We start from the raw sequence: 16,242 nt of genomic DNA on the forward strand, positions 1-16,242 counted from the left end.
AACATTTAAATATTTTTTAAAACCTGTTTTTGTAATATTAATACAAAACATCTTCTTTATTAGTGAAATCATAAATCACATTTATAGTTTTAAAAGTCAAAATCAGACTTTAAAATTTACCAGGGCAAACAATCCAATTTTATTATTATTATTATTAATAGTTTGTAATTGACAATCTTCATTTACAAACTAAAGTGGATACGAATGTTTCTCCCAATTCCTTGCTTTTATTAGAATTGACTTTAAAGTCTTCATTAACATCTCCTGTTATTTCTCTGCCACATGATATCATTGCTTGCCCTCCTTGTTTCTTCCTCCATGCTATGTGCAGTTGTTGTGAAGCACAGTTTTTCTTAGGCATTCAGAGCTCCAAACATCAGTGTTTCTCACATTGCCTCTCGTTTTCAAGGTCCCTTGTTCAGAGGCAAACTGACCAGTCCTGTGGGCTATTCTAACAGCATCCACTGGAAAGAGGGATTATAAATGGGGGAACACAGATGCAAAGAATGGAGACAAGACAGGTTCCTGATGAAGTCTCAGTTTATTGAACATGTAAACAACACTTATAAAGCAAAGGGTATAAGCAAAAAAATTTTTTTTTTTTTCACAGCAGAAACACATCTGTGCCATCTGGCAAGGTGTCGAGGGATTCGCTCCAGTTTACACAAAGTTTGCTGTCTGGTTTCCAAGCTTTCAGGGAGTTTGCTATCTACTTCTCAGGCTCAGAAAACCCAACATGCAGAGATTGCCAAGGAAAGTCTCTGTGACAGAAAACTTAGATAAGACTTGTGCATCTGCCAAGCCCAGGAGGCAGAATTCAAATTACCAGACTCTTTTAGAAACCAGATAATTCCTGGGATTGGTTTGGCTGAAAAGGAGAAAATCTACAAGTGTAAAAGGATAAATGAGGAGAAATAAACTACTTGAAAGCCGGTTCTTTTCCTTACTAGTGTTGTGAAACCTCTGTGAGCAGGGTTGCCTTGGTTGACCTGGCTGGATGTGCAGCCAAGTCCTACCCAGTGGTCAGTGAGGAACCCTACTGGTTCTGGTGTTTACACTTAAAATTGGGCCTTCAGGACAGTGAAATGGGTCCATGTTATATGCCTAGGACACAAGAGCTACTGTGTTTCCTGCTGTGGTCCTCCAGACAAACCCTCTAAATGTAGTGATAGTGCCAGGACTGCTTGCTCAGATATGCCACTTGAAGTCATAGGGTCTGAGGTAGCTGCATAACCACTAGTTCATTGCTAGGATTCTCTGCTACATAATAAATTTCTGGAAAGCATGCCTTACAAATCAAACTCTGCCCCTCTTTAACAGAATATTTTCTCCAGTTTAAAAGTCATTGTAAAAGTTGTCAAAATGTTATTTTTATTGCTTATGTGGAAATTTGATATAATATACATTACATTCATTTTCCATTGCTCCCACATTCAAATTCCTACCCATGTGCAACTCTGAATTATTTTTAAATACATAAATTGAAATGTGTGTTGTTCATCTAATCATTGGCACATGATCAGAGTCTCAGTGCCAAGACTTTTAGAGAAAATACAGACCATCCTTGTTGCATGCTGGCACCAACCCAAGAAGAAGACACCGGTCCTGATGAGTTCTATACTTCATAATTTGATCAAAGTTTATTATGTATATATTTATTACGATTTGTTCACATTGTATCTCCTCTGCTGCCCCCTCTCTCTATCCCTTCCAGTCCCACTCACCCTCCTTCTTGTACTGCTATGCTCTTTCTTTAGTTCCCTGATAGCGCAGGTCCTCCTCCACCTTCTAATTGACCCTAGTATATCTGGTGTCATCAAGGCTTGCTGCATCATCTTCCTCTGCCCTCTGTGACATGGATCTCAGAGCACTGTTCTCCTTGTGTCCTTAATTCTCTTTACTTATGATATTTTTTGTCCTCCTCTCCTGTAGGCTTCCCAGAGCTCTGAGTGGAGAGAGAATTCCATAGGTAAATTCCATTAAGAGCTATGTGTTGTAAGGACTCTCTCTGCATATCATAGGAGTATGGGTCTCTGTATGCAATCCCATCTGATGCAAAAGGAAGCATCTCTGTGGAAACAGGGACATGACACTCATCTAACAAATATGGGTAGAGTGCAAAATATTTTAAAAATAACAGACTGGGTTGCTTCAAAATTTCTGTAGCATGCCCTGACCCAACAACTCAATTAACTGACAACTAATCCCAATAGTGGAAAATTGATTTTTTTCACAATACATAGCCTTTTGGAACTTTTTCCCACAGTTTTAAAAGACATCCTAATAAGTAAATACATACCATATTTGTCTTTCTGCATTTTAGGTACTTCAGCCAGGATGATTTTTCCTGGTTCCAACCATTTGCCTGAAAACATGATGATGTAATTTTCTTAAATGAATAATACTCCATTATGAAAATAATCCACATTTTCCCCAAAGGAGATTATCAGTCCTGTTCTTTAGTCCTTGGAACTTGTTGGGACTTTAATAATTGTATTGAATGACAAACTTTCATGATATCTATGTTCTTTTAGCCTAGAAGTCCCTCTATCTGATCTTACTTGTTGGTGATTTAAATTGTAAATCCCCTTGAAGCTCATCTATTTACATGTTTAGTCCTCAGTGGAGAAATATCTGGGAAGGGTTAGGTGTATGTCTTTTTTAGATAATATGATTCCTTTTGTTTCCCTAATTTCTTTTTCAGCCCTTTTGTCTTTTGTATACAGGAGGGCTACTGATTTTTTTTAATTAATTTTGTATCCAATCACTATCCCAAAGGTGTATATCAGCTGTAGGAGTTCCCATGTAGAATTTTGGGGGTTAATGAGGTATACTATCATATCATGTGTAAATAGTGATACTTAGACTTCTTTGTTTCACATTTCTATCCCTTGATATTCTTCAATCATTTTATTGCCCTAGTAAGGACTTCCAGAACTATGTTGAAGAGATATGGAAACAGTGGGCCGCCTTTCCTAGTCCTGATTACAGTGAGATTGCTTTAAGTTTCTCTCAGTTTAGTTTCATATTGCCTTTACTGTACTTAGATGTATGCCTTGTATCTCTGATCTCTCCAATGCTTTAAACATGAATGGAGGTTGAATTTAGTCAAATGCTTTTTCAGTATCTAAGGAGATTATCATGTGTTTTTTTTTTAATTTTCTTTCAGTTTGTTAATATGGTGGATCATATTGATGGATTTCTGTGTATTGAACCACCCTTGCATATCTGGGAAGAAGCGTACTTGTTCAAAGTGGATGATATCTTTGATGTGTTCTTGTATTTGGTCAAAGACATGAAGTACCTCAGTATGACCCTACACAAGCAAGTCAAAGACTTGTATGAAAATAAATCAAATTCCTGAAGAAAGAATTAGAAGAAAATATCAGACAATGTAAAGATCTTCCATAGTCATGACTAGCAGGATTAACATAGTAAATGGCCATCTTAACAAAAGCAAACTACATATTTAATGCAATTCCCATCAAATTACCAACACAATTATTTACAATACTTGAAAGTAAAATTCTCAACTTCATACAGAAACAAAAAACCCAGATTTGCTAAAACAATCCTCTACAATAAAAGGTCTTTAGGAGATATCTCCATCCTTCAATTCAAGCTCTACTATAGAGCAACATTAATAAAAACTGCCCGGTACTGGGAGAGAAACAGAATGGTGGATCAGTGGAAACAAACAGAGGACCCAGAAATGAATCCACACACATATGGACAGCTGAGTTTTGACAATGATGCAAAAACCATACAATGTAAAATAGAGCATCTTCAACAAATACTGGTGGTTTAACTGGATGTCTACATGTAGAAAAATGCAAGTATTTTCATTTTTATCACCCTGCACAAAACTATAGTCCAAGTGCATCAAAGATCTCAAGATAAAACCAGACACATTAAATAGGTTAGAAGAACTAGTGAGGATGAGTATTGAATTCATTGTCACAAGAGACAACATCCTGAACAGAACTCCAACAGCACAGGTTCTAAAAACAATAATCAGTAAATGGGATCTCATGAAACTGAAAAGCTTCTGTAAAGCAAAGGACACTGTTATCAAAACAAATGAACACATACAGATTGGGAAAGAATCTTTACCAAGCCTCTATGTGACAGAGGGCTAATATCCAGTATATATAAAGAACTAAAGAAGTTGAAAAACAACAAATCAAGTAATCCAATTAAAAAATGGGGAACAGAGCTAAACAGAAAATTCTCGATATAGGAATATTGAATGGCAGAGAAATACTTAAAGAAATGCTCAATGTCATTAGCCATCAGGGAATTGCAAATCAAAACGACTCTGAGATTTCACCTTACACCAATCAGAATAGCCAAGATCAAAACTCAAGTGACAACAAGTGCTGATGAGAAGGTGGAGAAAGGAGAAAACTTCTCTACTGCTGGTGGGAATGTAAACTTGTATAACTACTGTGGAAATCAATCTGTCTCTTTCTCAGACAAATAGGTATGGTGTTTCCACAATATCCAGCTATACCACTCCTAGGCAGATATCCAAAAGATTCTCAAGTACACAATAAGGACATTTGCTCAACCATGTTTGTAGCAGCTTTAATTGTAATAGCTAGAACCTAGACACAATACAGATGCCCCCTCCGCCCCCATGAAAATTTGATACAGAAATTGTGGTACATCTACACAATGGAATATTACTCAGCAATAAAAAAAAAGGAAATCATAAAATTTGTGGGTAAATGGTGGTAAATGTAAAAGATCATTCTGAGTGAGCTACCCAGAAGCATCAAGACACATATGGGATACACTCACTCATATAGACATATAATAGAAACCAACTAAAATCTGCAAACCTAAAGAAACTAATCAAATAGGAGGACTCTGGCTAAAATGCTCAATCCCCATACTGAAAGCAAAGAGGATGGACATCAGAAGAAGGAGAAAACAGGGAAGAAGTTAGGAGCCTGCCACAGTGGGCCTCTAAAAGACTCTGCCCTGCAGACTATCGAAGCAGACGCTAAGATTTATGGTCAAATGTTGGGCAGAGTGCATGTACTCTAGTGAAATATGAGAGAAATTATAAGATTTAGAGAGGCCAGGAACTCCACAAAGAGAACAACAGAACCCAAAATTCTGAGCACAGGGGTCTTTCAAGAGACTCATCCTCTAATCACACACCATGCATTGGGATAACCTAGGACCCTGAACATATGTAGAGTATGGTAATTCAGGGTCCAAGTGGATTCCATAGTAATGGGAACATGCACTGCCTCTGACATGATGTGACTGGCCTGCTCTTGGATAACTTCACCATGTTGAGGGAGCAGGCTTACCAGGTCAATGAGAAAGACAATGAAGCCACTCCTGAATGGATTGGAAAGAATAGGATCAGAAGGAAGGAGAGGAAGACCTCCCTATCAGTGGAGTTGGGGAGGGGCATGCGTGTACAAGTGGGGTGGGAAAATGGGATTGGAAGGGAGAGGGGTTATGGGGGTATACAACGTGAATAAAGTGTAAATGATAAAAATTAAAATAAAAATATAAAAAAATATAATTCTTTTTGGAGTTATATTATAGCAGTCATACTGTTTTGATGATATGGCAATGAAAGTGATCAAAAAGATGGATTCTCTATATCATTCACTTTGTATCTTTGCTTTTGTTGGTCTCAGTCTCTATTTCTGCATGTGTCTCTCTAGCTCTCTCTCTCTCTGTCTGTCTCTTCCAGGCTCCCTTTATCTGACTGCCACTTGTGGTTCAGTATGAAAAGCTATCAGTTCTGCTTAAGGACTACAACAAGATGACTGCTTGCTGAAGTGACAGCCTGGATGGTCTCTGTAAAAATATAAGCAAGGTCCCAATTGAAAAACCTATGTTCAAAGAGTTTCCTTGGACAGGGAGCATTTTTCCAGTAAATATTTTCATGACAGAGGACATGTCTGTGCATTTAACAAATTATAATGGAATCTGTGATAATGTCAAAGTCACATGTCAAGGACATGTGATGTTAATAATGACCACTTGAAAGAAATATGTTATACTTTTCCTGAAATAAGAGTCTTGGATACTGGATCTTTCATCTATGGGTTGTGCTTTCAGCTGCCCATATTTAGGCACGTAGGGCTGCTAAGCATTTCTCACATGTATGATGTCCACATGTCCATTTTTATAGATGGCTCCTGAAACTCTTACTGTCTTACACCTGTTGCATGACATCAATATCCCTCTCAGCCTATCAGTACCTGAGAAAATCCTGAGGTTTTGTGGAGATAAGTAAACAAACTTTGCTCAGTGTCCAGAATCTCTGATCCTGTATACATGTGACATTTTTTTTTTTTTTTTGTGAAATCCAAGAGGCCTTTATCTCATCCATTTATCCAGAACCCACACTTTTACTCCTGTTTACCTCTGTCACAATGTCAGGTAGAAAATGAATCTTTAATGTTTACTTAAGAGTATAGCTTCCAAAGTAGGGAACCTTCCTATTGATGTAGGATTAAGAGGAATGTCCTGAATGACAAGGTGTTCCCCTACTGTGGTATTTGATCTGAAATTTCCTAGGTTTTGACTTTGAACTGAACAGTTACCCGCAATCTCACTACATATACCTTTACATTCTTATTGATATAATAGGTTGGCAGGATCTATGGTTCCCTGGGGTATTGAGTCTTTAAGAGCAGGGAAAATTGAAGGAAACTATACAATTCCTGGGATTGGTTTGTCTGAAACAGAGAAAGATAGGTTAGTATAAAAGGAGAACTGAGACCCAATAAAGTATTTGACAGCTGGAGCTTTTCCACATTAGTGTTGGCAACTCTCCGTGAGAGGTTTGTCTTGGTTGACCTGCCAAGAACAGCAGCTCTGTCCTACTCAGTGATCAGTGAGCAATCGTCTCGTTCCTAGGGTTTATTGTTAAAACTGGGCATTCAGAACAGGGAATTGTGTCCTCATTATATACCTAGGACATAAAATGAGCTGTGTTTCCTGATGTGGTCCTCCAACATCAGTCTGAACATAGTGTTAGTGCCAGGACTGCTCATTGGATATGTGGTAACTTGTTAACAACTTCTTCAAGGCTATGATTCTCTGCTAAATAATGATTTCCTTGAAAGCATGCCTTACAAAGTCAAACTACACCCTTTTTTTAACAGAATCTTTTCTCCATATTAAAAGTCATTGTAAAAGTTGTCAACATGTTATTTTTGTTGGGTATGTGGGAATTGGATAATTTGATACAATATACATTACACTCCTTTTCCATCGTTCATAGTTTCAAATTTCTACCAATTGTCACACTAATTGTTTTTTCTTCAAAAAACTTCAATTTTAGTATGTGTTATTCACATACTGATTGGAAATGATAAGAGTCTCACTGGCCAAGTCCCTTAAAAAAACTGCATTCATTCTTGCTGCACCCTTGTACCAAACACAAGAAGAAGCCATCAAGTCCTGAAGATATTTATACTTCAACACCTTGATCTAAGTTGGTCTTATGTGTTTATTTATTACGATTTGTTCACTTTGTATCCCCTCTGCTGCCCCTCCTATTCTTCATCCAGTCCTACCCAGCCTCCTTCTTCTATCCCTATGCCCTTTCTCTAGTTCCTTGATTGGGGAGATCCTCCTTCCACTTCTATTTTACCCTAGCTTATCAGATCTCATCTAGTCAGGCTGCATCATCTTCCTCTGTGGCCTGATTCTCAGGGCATTGTTCTCCTGTGTCTTCAACTCCATGCAGTTATGGCACTCTTCCTGCCTCTTCCCCTACAGGCTTTCCAGAGATCTGAGGAAAGGAAAAATTCCATAGGGAAATCCCATACAGAGTTGGGTGTTTTCAGTTTTCTCTCTGCACAAAATTGGTCTGTTGGTCTCTGTATGCTTGCTGATTTGATACAGAAGGAAACATCTCTGTGGATCCAAAAACATGGCCCTGATCTGTCAGGTGAGAGCAGAGAGCAACATATTTTTAATAACAACAGCCTGGGTTGCTTGAAAATTTCTGGAGGATGCCCAGGCCCAACAACTCAATTAACTGCCACCCAATCCCACTAGTGGAACAATGGTTTGGTTCCAATAGATGGCCTATTGGAACTTGATCCCCCACTATTAGGAGTCCTCCTAATAAATAAATACATGCCATATTTTTCTTTCTGCATTTTAGTTACTTCACCCAGGATGATATTTCCTGGTTCCATCCATTTGGCTAAAAATAAAATGATGTCATTTTCTTATCTGAAAAATATTCCCTATGGAAATATTTCACATTTTCCCAAAGGAGATTATCAGTGCTGTTCTTTACTCCTTTGAAGTTTCTAGGAATTAAATCATTTTATTGAATTAAAAACTATCAGAATAAGTATGTTTTTTGTTTTGTTTTCCTAGAAGTACCTCCATTTTCATCTAATTCCTGTTTTGTTTTTTTTTTTTAATTGCAATGTCCCATTGAAACTAATCTATTTACAGATTTAGTCCCCAGTGAGGAAATATCTGGAAGGGTTAGGAGGTATGGCCTTGTTAGATAATATAATCCTATTGGAATTTTATTATAGGAGAGTGTGCTTTGAGGTTGTTATGCCAATGATTGTGGCCAAATGGAATGGAGTCTCTCCCTCTCTGTCTATCATTTTATATCTTTGTTTCAGTTTGTCTTGGTCTCTCTATTTCTAAAAATGTCTCTCTAGCTTTTTCTCTCTCCATCTGTCTCTCTCTGCTTGATGGTTGTGATTCAGTATAAAAAGCTCTTACTTCTGCTGAAGGACAACAGCAAGATGACTAAATGCTAACATGACATCTTGGAAGATCTCTGTAAAAATATGTGCAAGGACACAATTAAAAACTTTATTTTCTAAGATTTGCCTTGGTAAGGGAGTGTTTTCCCAGGAAGTAATTCACTGACTGAGAACATATCTGTGCATTTAACAAATGATACTGGAATCTGTGATAATTTGAAAGTCAAATGTCAAGGACGCATGTCATTATTAATGACCTCTAGAAAGAAATATGTGACACTTTTGCTGAACTAAGAATCTTGGACACAGGAACTGTCATCTCTTTGTTGGGTGCTTTCAGCCGCCCAGATTGAAGCATGTTGGCCTGCTCAGACTTTCTCTCAAGCACACTGTCCATTTGGCCCTTTTAATAACTGGCTCCTGAAATTCTTACTGGCTTTCACATGTTGCATGACATCATTTTCCCCCTGAACCAATTAGCACCTGAGAGAATCTTGAGGTTTCCATGGAGATGAGTAACAAACTTCCTCAGTGTACAGTATCTCTGATCCTGTGCACAAATGACATTTTATTGTGAAAACCAACAAGCCATATCTTATCCCTTTATCCTGATGCCACATGTTTACTCCTGTTTACCTCTGTGACAATTTTAGAGAGGAAATAAAAATTTAACGTTTATTCAATTGCATAGCTTCTTTAGTAGGGAAGCTTCAAAGTGGTGTGGGATTAAGTGGTATATATGGAATGACAAGGTGGTATCCTACTGTGGTATTGCATCTGAAATTTCCTAGGTTGTGACTTTGAACTCATAGATATAATAGGCAAGCTGGGCCTAGTATTCCTTTGAATATTGAGTCTTTAAGAGCAGGGAAAACAGAAGGAAACCAGACAATTCCTGGGACATTTTTGGCTGAAACAGTGAAAGATCAGTATATGTAAAAAGAGAACTTCAGAGCAAAAAACTCTTTGACAGCTGGTGCTGTTCCACAATAGTGTTGCCACTGTCTATGAGCAGGTTTATGTTGGCTGACCTGGCTGGATTGGCAGCTGTGTCCTACTCAGTGGTCAGGGAGAAATCCTCTTGTTCCTGGGGTTTACAATTAAAGCAGGGTTTTCATGACAGAGAAATTTGTCCATGTTATGTGCCTAGGACACAAGAGCAGCTGTTTTTCCTGCTCTTGTCTTCCAGACAAAATCTCTAAATGTAGTTAGTACCAGGACTGCTTGTTCAGAGGTAACACCTGACTCATGAGTCTATGGTAGCTGAGTAACCACTAGTTCATGGCTAGCATTCTCTGTGACATAATGAGTCCTAAAAAGCCTGCTTTACAAAGTCAAACCCTGCCTTCATTAGCAGAATCTTTTCTTTATGTTAAAAGTCATTATAAATGTTGTCACCATATTATTTTTATTGCTTATGTGGGACTTTCATATAATATATATAATATGTGTATTATATATATTATATATATTATATATATATAATATACATAAACTGTTTTTCCATTGCTCTCAGGTTTAAATTCCTACCATGGGTCACATTAAAAATTTGTTTTTCTTTAAAATACATTAATATAAGTATGCATTGATCATATACTAGTTGAAAAATGATGGGAGTCTCATTGCCATGTCTGTTAAAGAAAACAGTCATCCTTGCTGTACTCTGGTACAACCCCAAAGAAGAAGCCATCATCAGTCCCTGTAAATCTCTATACTTCATCACATTGATCACAGTTTGTCTGATGTATTTATTTATTACAATTTGTTCACTTTGTTTCCCCTCTGATGCCCCCTTCCTCTTCTCCTTCCAGTCCCACCTACACTGCTTCTCCTATCCCTATGCCCTTTCTCTTTTTCATTGATAGGGTAGGTCCTCCAAACCTTCTCTCTAACACTAGTTTATCAGGTCTCATCAAGGCTTTTTGCATCATTTTTTTCAGTGGCCTGATTCTCAGAGCATTGTTATCCTTGTATCCTCAATTCCCTCTATTTATGACACTCTTAGTGTCTCCTCTCCTGTAGGCTTATCCAAACTGAGGGGAGAGAGAATTTCATAGGGAAATCCCATTTAGAGCTTAGTGTTGTAAGGTCTCTCTCTGCACAATATCAGACTGCGGGGTTCTCTATGCAATCCCATTTGATGCAGAAGGAAAAATCCTTGTTGATCTAAGAACATAGCACAGATCTATCACTTGAGGGAAGAGAGCAACATATTTTAATAACAACAGCCTGGGTTGCTTGAAAATTTCCATAGTATGCCCTGGCCCAACAACTCAATTAATTGCCACTTAACCACCCTAGTGGAAGACTGGTTTTCACAATAGATTGCCTTTTGGAACTTAATCCCGCACTATTAAGATATATCTTAATAAGTGAGTACATACCATGTTTGTCTTTCTACATTTTAGTTACTTCAACCAGGATGATTTTTCCTGGTTTCATACATTTGCCTGAAAATATCATGATGTCATTTTCTTTACTGAATAATACTCTGTTAAGGAAATATTGCACATTTTCCCCAAATGTGAAGGTTAGTCCTTCTCTGTAGACCTTGGAAGTTGCTGGGACTTTAATCATTATACTGAATTACAAATTATCTGGATAACGAAGTTCTTTAAGCCTAGAATTCCCTCCATTTTTTCTACTTTCTAGTTTTTGAGTTGAAATATCCACTTGAAGTTCATCTGTTCAGATGTTGTATCCCTAGTAAAGAAACATCAGGTATGGGTTAATAATTATGTCCTTGTTAGATAATATAATTCCTACTGGAATTATATATAATATATATTATATTACATAATATATTCCTATTGGAATTATATTATAGGAGGGTGTGCATTGATGTTGATATGCCAGTGAAAGTGACCAGACACAATGGAATCTGTCGCTTGGTCTCCAACACTTTATATCTTTGTTTCTGTTGTTCTCATCTATTTCTCAATCTGTCTCTCTAGCTCTTTCTCACCCTGTCTCTCTCAATCTCCCTGTCTCTGCTTGCTGCATGTGGTTCAGTATGCGAAGTTCTCAGATCTGCTGAAGAATTACAAGATGAGCTGGCTGATGTAACATTCTGGATGGTCTCTGTATAAATATAAAGAAGGTTCTAATTAAATGCTTTTTGTTCAAAGAATTGCCTTGTTCAGGGAGTGTTTGGCCAGGAAGTAATTGACAGGGTGAGGAAATATCTGTCCACTTAACAAATAATAATAAAATCTGTGATAATGTGAAAGTCACACGTCAAAGACACTTGACTTTATTAATGAGCTCTTGAAAGAAATATGTGTCACTTTTCCTGAATTAGGAGTCTTGGACACAGGAACTGTGCTTTCAGCCGCCATGATTGAGTCATATATGGCTGCTCAGACTTTCTCTCAAGCTTACTGTCAACTTGGCCCTTTTAATAACTGGCTCCTGAAATTCTCCTGGATTTCACCTGTTGCATGACATCATTTTTCCTCTCAATCAATCAGCACCTGAGAGAATCTTGAGGTTTCCATGGAGATGGGTAAACAATCTCTGATCCTGTGTATACTTTACCTTTTCTTGTAAAACCCAAAATTGTTTATCTCATCCTTTTATGCAGATCCCACAACTTTTTTCCTGTTTACCACTGTGACAGTGTCAGAGAGGAAATGAAACTTTAATATTTCTTTATTTAATTGGACAGCTTACTACTTAAAGAAGCTTCAAAGTGATATGGGATTAAGGGGAATGTATGGAATGAGAAGGTGCTCTCATACTGCGGTCTTGGATATGAAATTTCCAAGTTGTGACTTTGAACTAAGAGTTACACATGTACACTTTAATGTACCTTCACATTCTTGTTGATATAATAGGGTGACAGTGTCTTTGTTTTCTTGGGTTTGAGTCTTTAAGAGCAGGGAAAATAGAAAGAAAACAGTTCATCATTGCTGCACACTTGTACCATCCCCAAGAAGAGGCCAACAAACCTGAAGAGCTCTATACTTCATCACTTTGTACACAGATTTTTTTTTATTACAATTCGGTCCCCTCTGCTGCTCCATCCCTGTTCTCTTTCAAGACCCACGCTCCTTCCTCTATACCAATGCCCTTTTTCTAGTTCCCTGATAGGTGAGGTCCTCCTCATCCTTCTATATGACTCTTGCTTATCAGGTATCATCAAGCCTAGCTGCAACATCTTCCTCTGCAGCCTTATTCTCAGGGCATTGTTCTCCTTCTTTCCTCAATTCCCTCTACTTATGACCCTCTTCCTGCTTCTTCTCCTGCAGGCTTCCCAGAGCTCTAAGGGGAGGGAGAATTTCATATTGAAATCACATTTAGAACCAGATGTTTTAAAGTCTCTCTCTACATAATAGCAAACTGTGGGTCTCTGTATTCCATCCTGTTGGATGCAGAAGGAAGCATCTTTGTGGATCCAAGAACATGGCTGATCTATGTTCATGATCTATCAGCTGATCTCAGAGAGCAACATATTTTAATAACAACAGCCTGGGTTGCATGAAAAATTCTATAGAATGCCCTGGCCCAGCAACACAAATACTGCTATCTAATCCCCCTAGTGGAAAACTGGTTTGGTCACTAGATGGCCTATTGATATTTAATCCCCCACTATTAGGAAACCTCCTAATAAGTAAATACAAATCATATTTATATTTCTGCATTTTAGTTACTTCGCCCAGGATGATTTTTCCTGATTTCATCCATCTGCCTGAAAATAATCATGATGTCATTTTCTTAGCTGAATAATACTCCATTATGGAAATATTCCACATTTTCCCTAAAGGAGATTGTTAGTCCTATTCTTTAGTCTTTGGAAGTTCCTGGGACTTTAGTCATTGTATTGAATGACAAACTTTCAGGATAGCAATGTTCTTTTAGCCTAGAAGTAACTCCATCTTTTTTCTACTTCCTGGTGATTTGCACTGTCCTATTGAAGCTCATCAATTTACATGTGGAGTCTCCAGTGAGGAAATATCTGGATAGGGTTAAGATATATAGCCTTGATAGATAATATATTTTCTTATGTCTCCCTAATATCTCTTTCAGCCCTTTTGTCTTTTGTATACACGTGAGTTACTGAGTTAATTTTGTATCCAGCCATTTGCTGAAAGTGTTCATCTCTTGTAGGAGTTCCCTTGTAGAATTTCAGGGGTTACTGAAGTATACTATCATATCATCTCCAAACTGTAATACTTTGAATTCTTCCTTTTTGATTTGCATTCTCTTTATCTCCTTCAATTGTCGTATTGTTCTAGCAAGGACTTCCAGAAGTATGTTGAAGAGATATGAATAGAGTAGGCTGCTTTGCCTTGTCCCTGATTTCAGTGGGATGGCTTTAATTTTCTCTTAGTTTAGTTTCATGCTGACTACAGGCTTGATTTATATTGCCTTTATTATATTTAGATATGTGCCTTGCATCCCTGTTCTCTCCAATAATTTAAACATGAAAGGATAATGGATTTTGTCAAATGCTTTTTCAGCATCTAAGGAGTTATCACCTGGAAGAGTTCCCTGGTAGAATTTTTGGAGTCACTCATGTATACTGTCATACCATCAGCAAAGAGTGATACTTTGACTTCTTCCTTTCCAATTTCTATCCCCTTCATCTCCTTTAATTGTCTTATTGCTCTCACAAGTACTTCAAGAACAATGTTGAAGAGATACTGAGAGAGTGGGCAGCCTTGTCTAGTCCCTGATTTCATTGAGAGTGCTTTAAGTTTCTCTCTGTTCAGTTTGATGTTGGCTATAAGTTTGCTATATATTGCCTTTACTCTGTTTAGATATGTGTCTTTTATCCCTGATCTCTCCAATGCTTTAAACATGAATGGATGTTGGATTTTGTCAAATGCTTTTTCAGTATCTAGGGAGATTATCATGTGTTTTTTTTTTTCTTTCAGTTTGTTAATATGGTGGATCACATTGATGGATTTCCATATATTGAACCACCCCTGCCTACATGGGATGAAGCCTACTTGGTCATAGTGGATGATATCTTTGATGTGTTCTTGTATTCGGTTTGCAAGTATTTGGTTGAGTATTTTTGCATCAATGTTCATAGGGGAGATTGGCCTGAAATTCTCTTCCTTTGTTGGGCCTTTGTGAAGTTTAGGTGCCAAGGTGAATGTGGCTTCATAGAATGAGTTTGGTAGTGTTCCTTCTGTTTCTATCTTGTGGAATAGTTTGAAGAGAATTAGAGTTAGCTCTTCTTTGAAGATCTCATAGAATTCTGTGCTGAAACCATCTGTTTCTGGTCTTTATTTCTTGCATGGTAGACTTTTGATGGCAACTTATATTTCCTTAGGGATTATAGGATATTTCATTGATTTATCTGGTCTTCTTTCATCTTTTGCATGTGGAATTGGTCAAGAAAATTGTCCATTTCAATTAGATTTTCAAATTTTGTGGCATGTAGGCTCTTAAAGTACGTCCTAATTATTGTTTGGATTTCTTCAGTGTCTTTGGTTATATTCCCCTTTTCATTTTTTATTTTGTTGATTTGGATAGTGTCTACCTGCCTTTTAGTTAGTTTGGGTAAGGGTTTGTCTATATTGTTGATTTTCTCAAATAACAAGTTGTTGGTTTCATTGATTCTTTGAAATGATTTATTTGCTTCTAATTTATTCTTTTCAGCCTTGTTTGACTATTTCCATCCATCTAGTCATCTTTGGTGTAGGCCTTTTGTTTTTTCTTTTTTCTTTCTAGGGCTTTTATGTGAGCCATTAGGTTGCTTGCATGAGGTGTTTCGAATTTCTTCTTGAAGGCACTTAGTGCTATGAACTTTCCTCTTAGCATTGCTTTCATTGCGTCCCATAAGTTTGGATATGTTGTGCCTTCATGTTCATTGAATTCTAGGAAGTTTTTAATTTCTTTATTTCTTCTCTGACCCAGCTGTCATTTAGTAGCAAGTTGTTCAGTTTCCATTTGTGTATAAGCCTTTTCCTGTTTTTGTCATTGAGGTACAGCTTTATTTCATGGTGATCACATAGGATACAAAGGATTATTTCCATCTTCTTATATCTGTTGAGTCTTGCTTTGTGACCAACTATATGATCTATTTTGGAGAATGAGGAGCTGAGAAGAAGATAAATTCTTTTGTATGTGGGTGAAAGTTCTGTAGATGTCCGTGAGTTCCGTTTGATTCCATAACTTTGTCAGAATTATTGTTTCTTTGTTTAATTTCTGTTCTGTTGACCAGTCCTTTGTTGAGAGTGGGGAGTTGAAATCTCCCACTATTAATGTGTGGAGGTCTATATGTGGTTTAAATTTTATTAAAGTTCTTTTACAAATGTGAATGCCCTTGCATTTGTTGCATAGATGTTCAGCCCAGATACCTCTCCAAGGAGAAATGGATACAGAAATTGTGGTACATCTACACAATGGAATATTACTCAGCAATAAAAAACAAGAAAATTATGAAATTAGTATATATTTGGTGAGATCTGGAAGATATCATCTTGAGTGAGCCATCCCAGAGGCAGAAAGACACACAAGGTATACTCACTCATATAGACATATAATATCAGATAAATACTAAAATCTG

The sequence above is a fragment of the Meriones unguiculatus genome, assembly GCF_030254825.1.
Source record: "Meriones unguiculatus strain TT.TT164.6M chromosome Y unlocalized genomic scaffold, Bangor_MerUng_6.1 ChrY_unordered_Scaffold_23, whole genome shotgun sequence".
Classification (NCBI taxonomy): Eukaryota; Metazoa; Chordata; class Mammalia; order Rodentia; family Muridae; genus Meriones; species Meriones unguiculatus.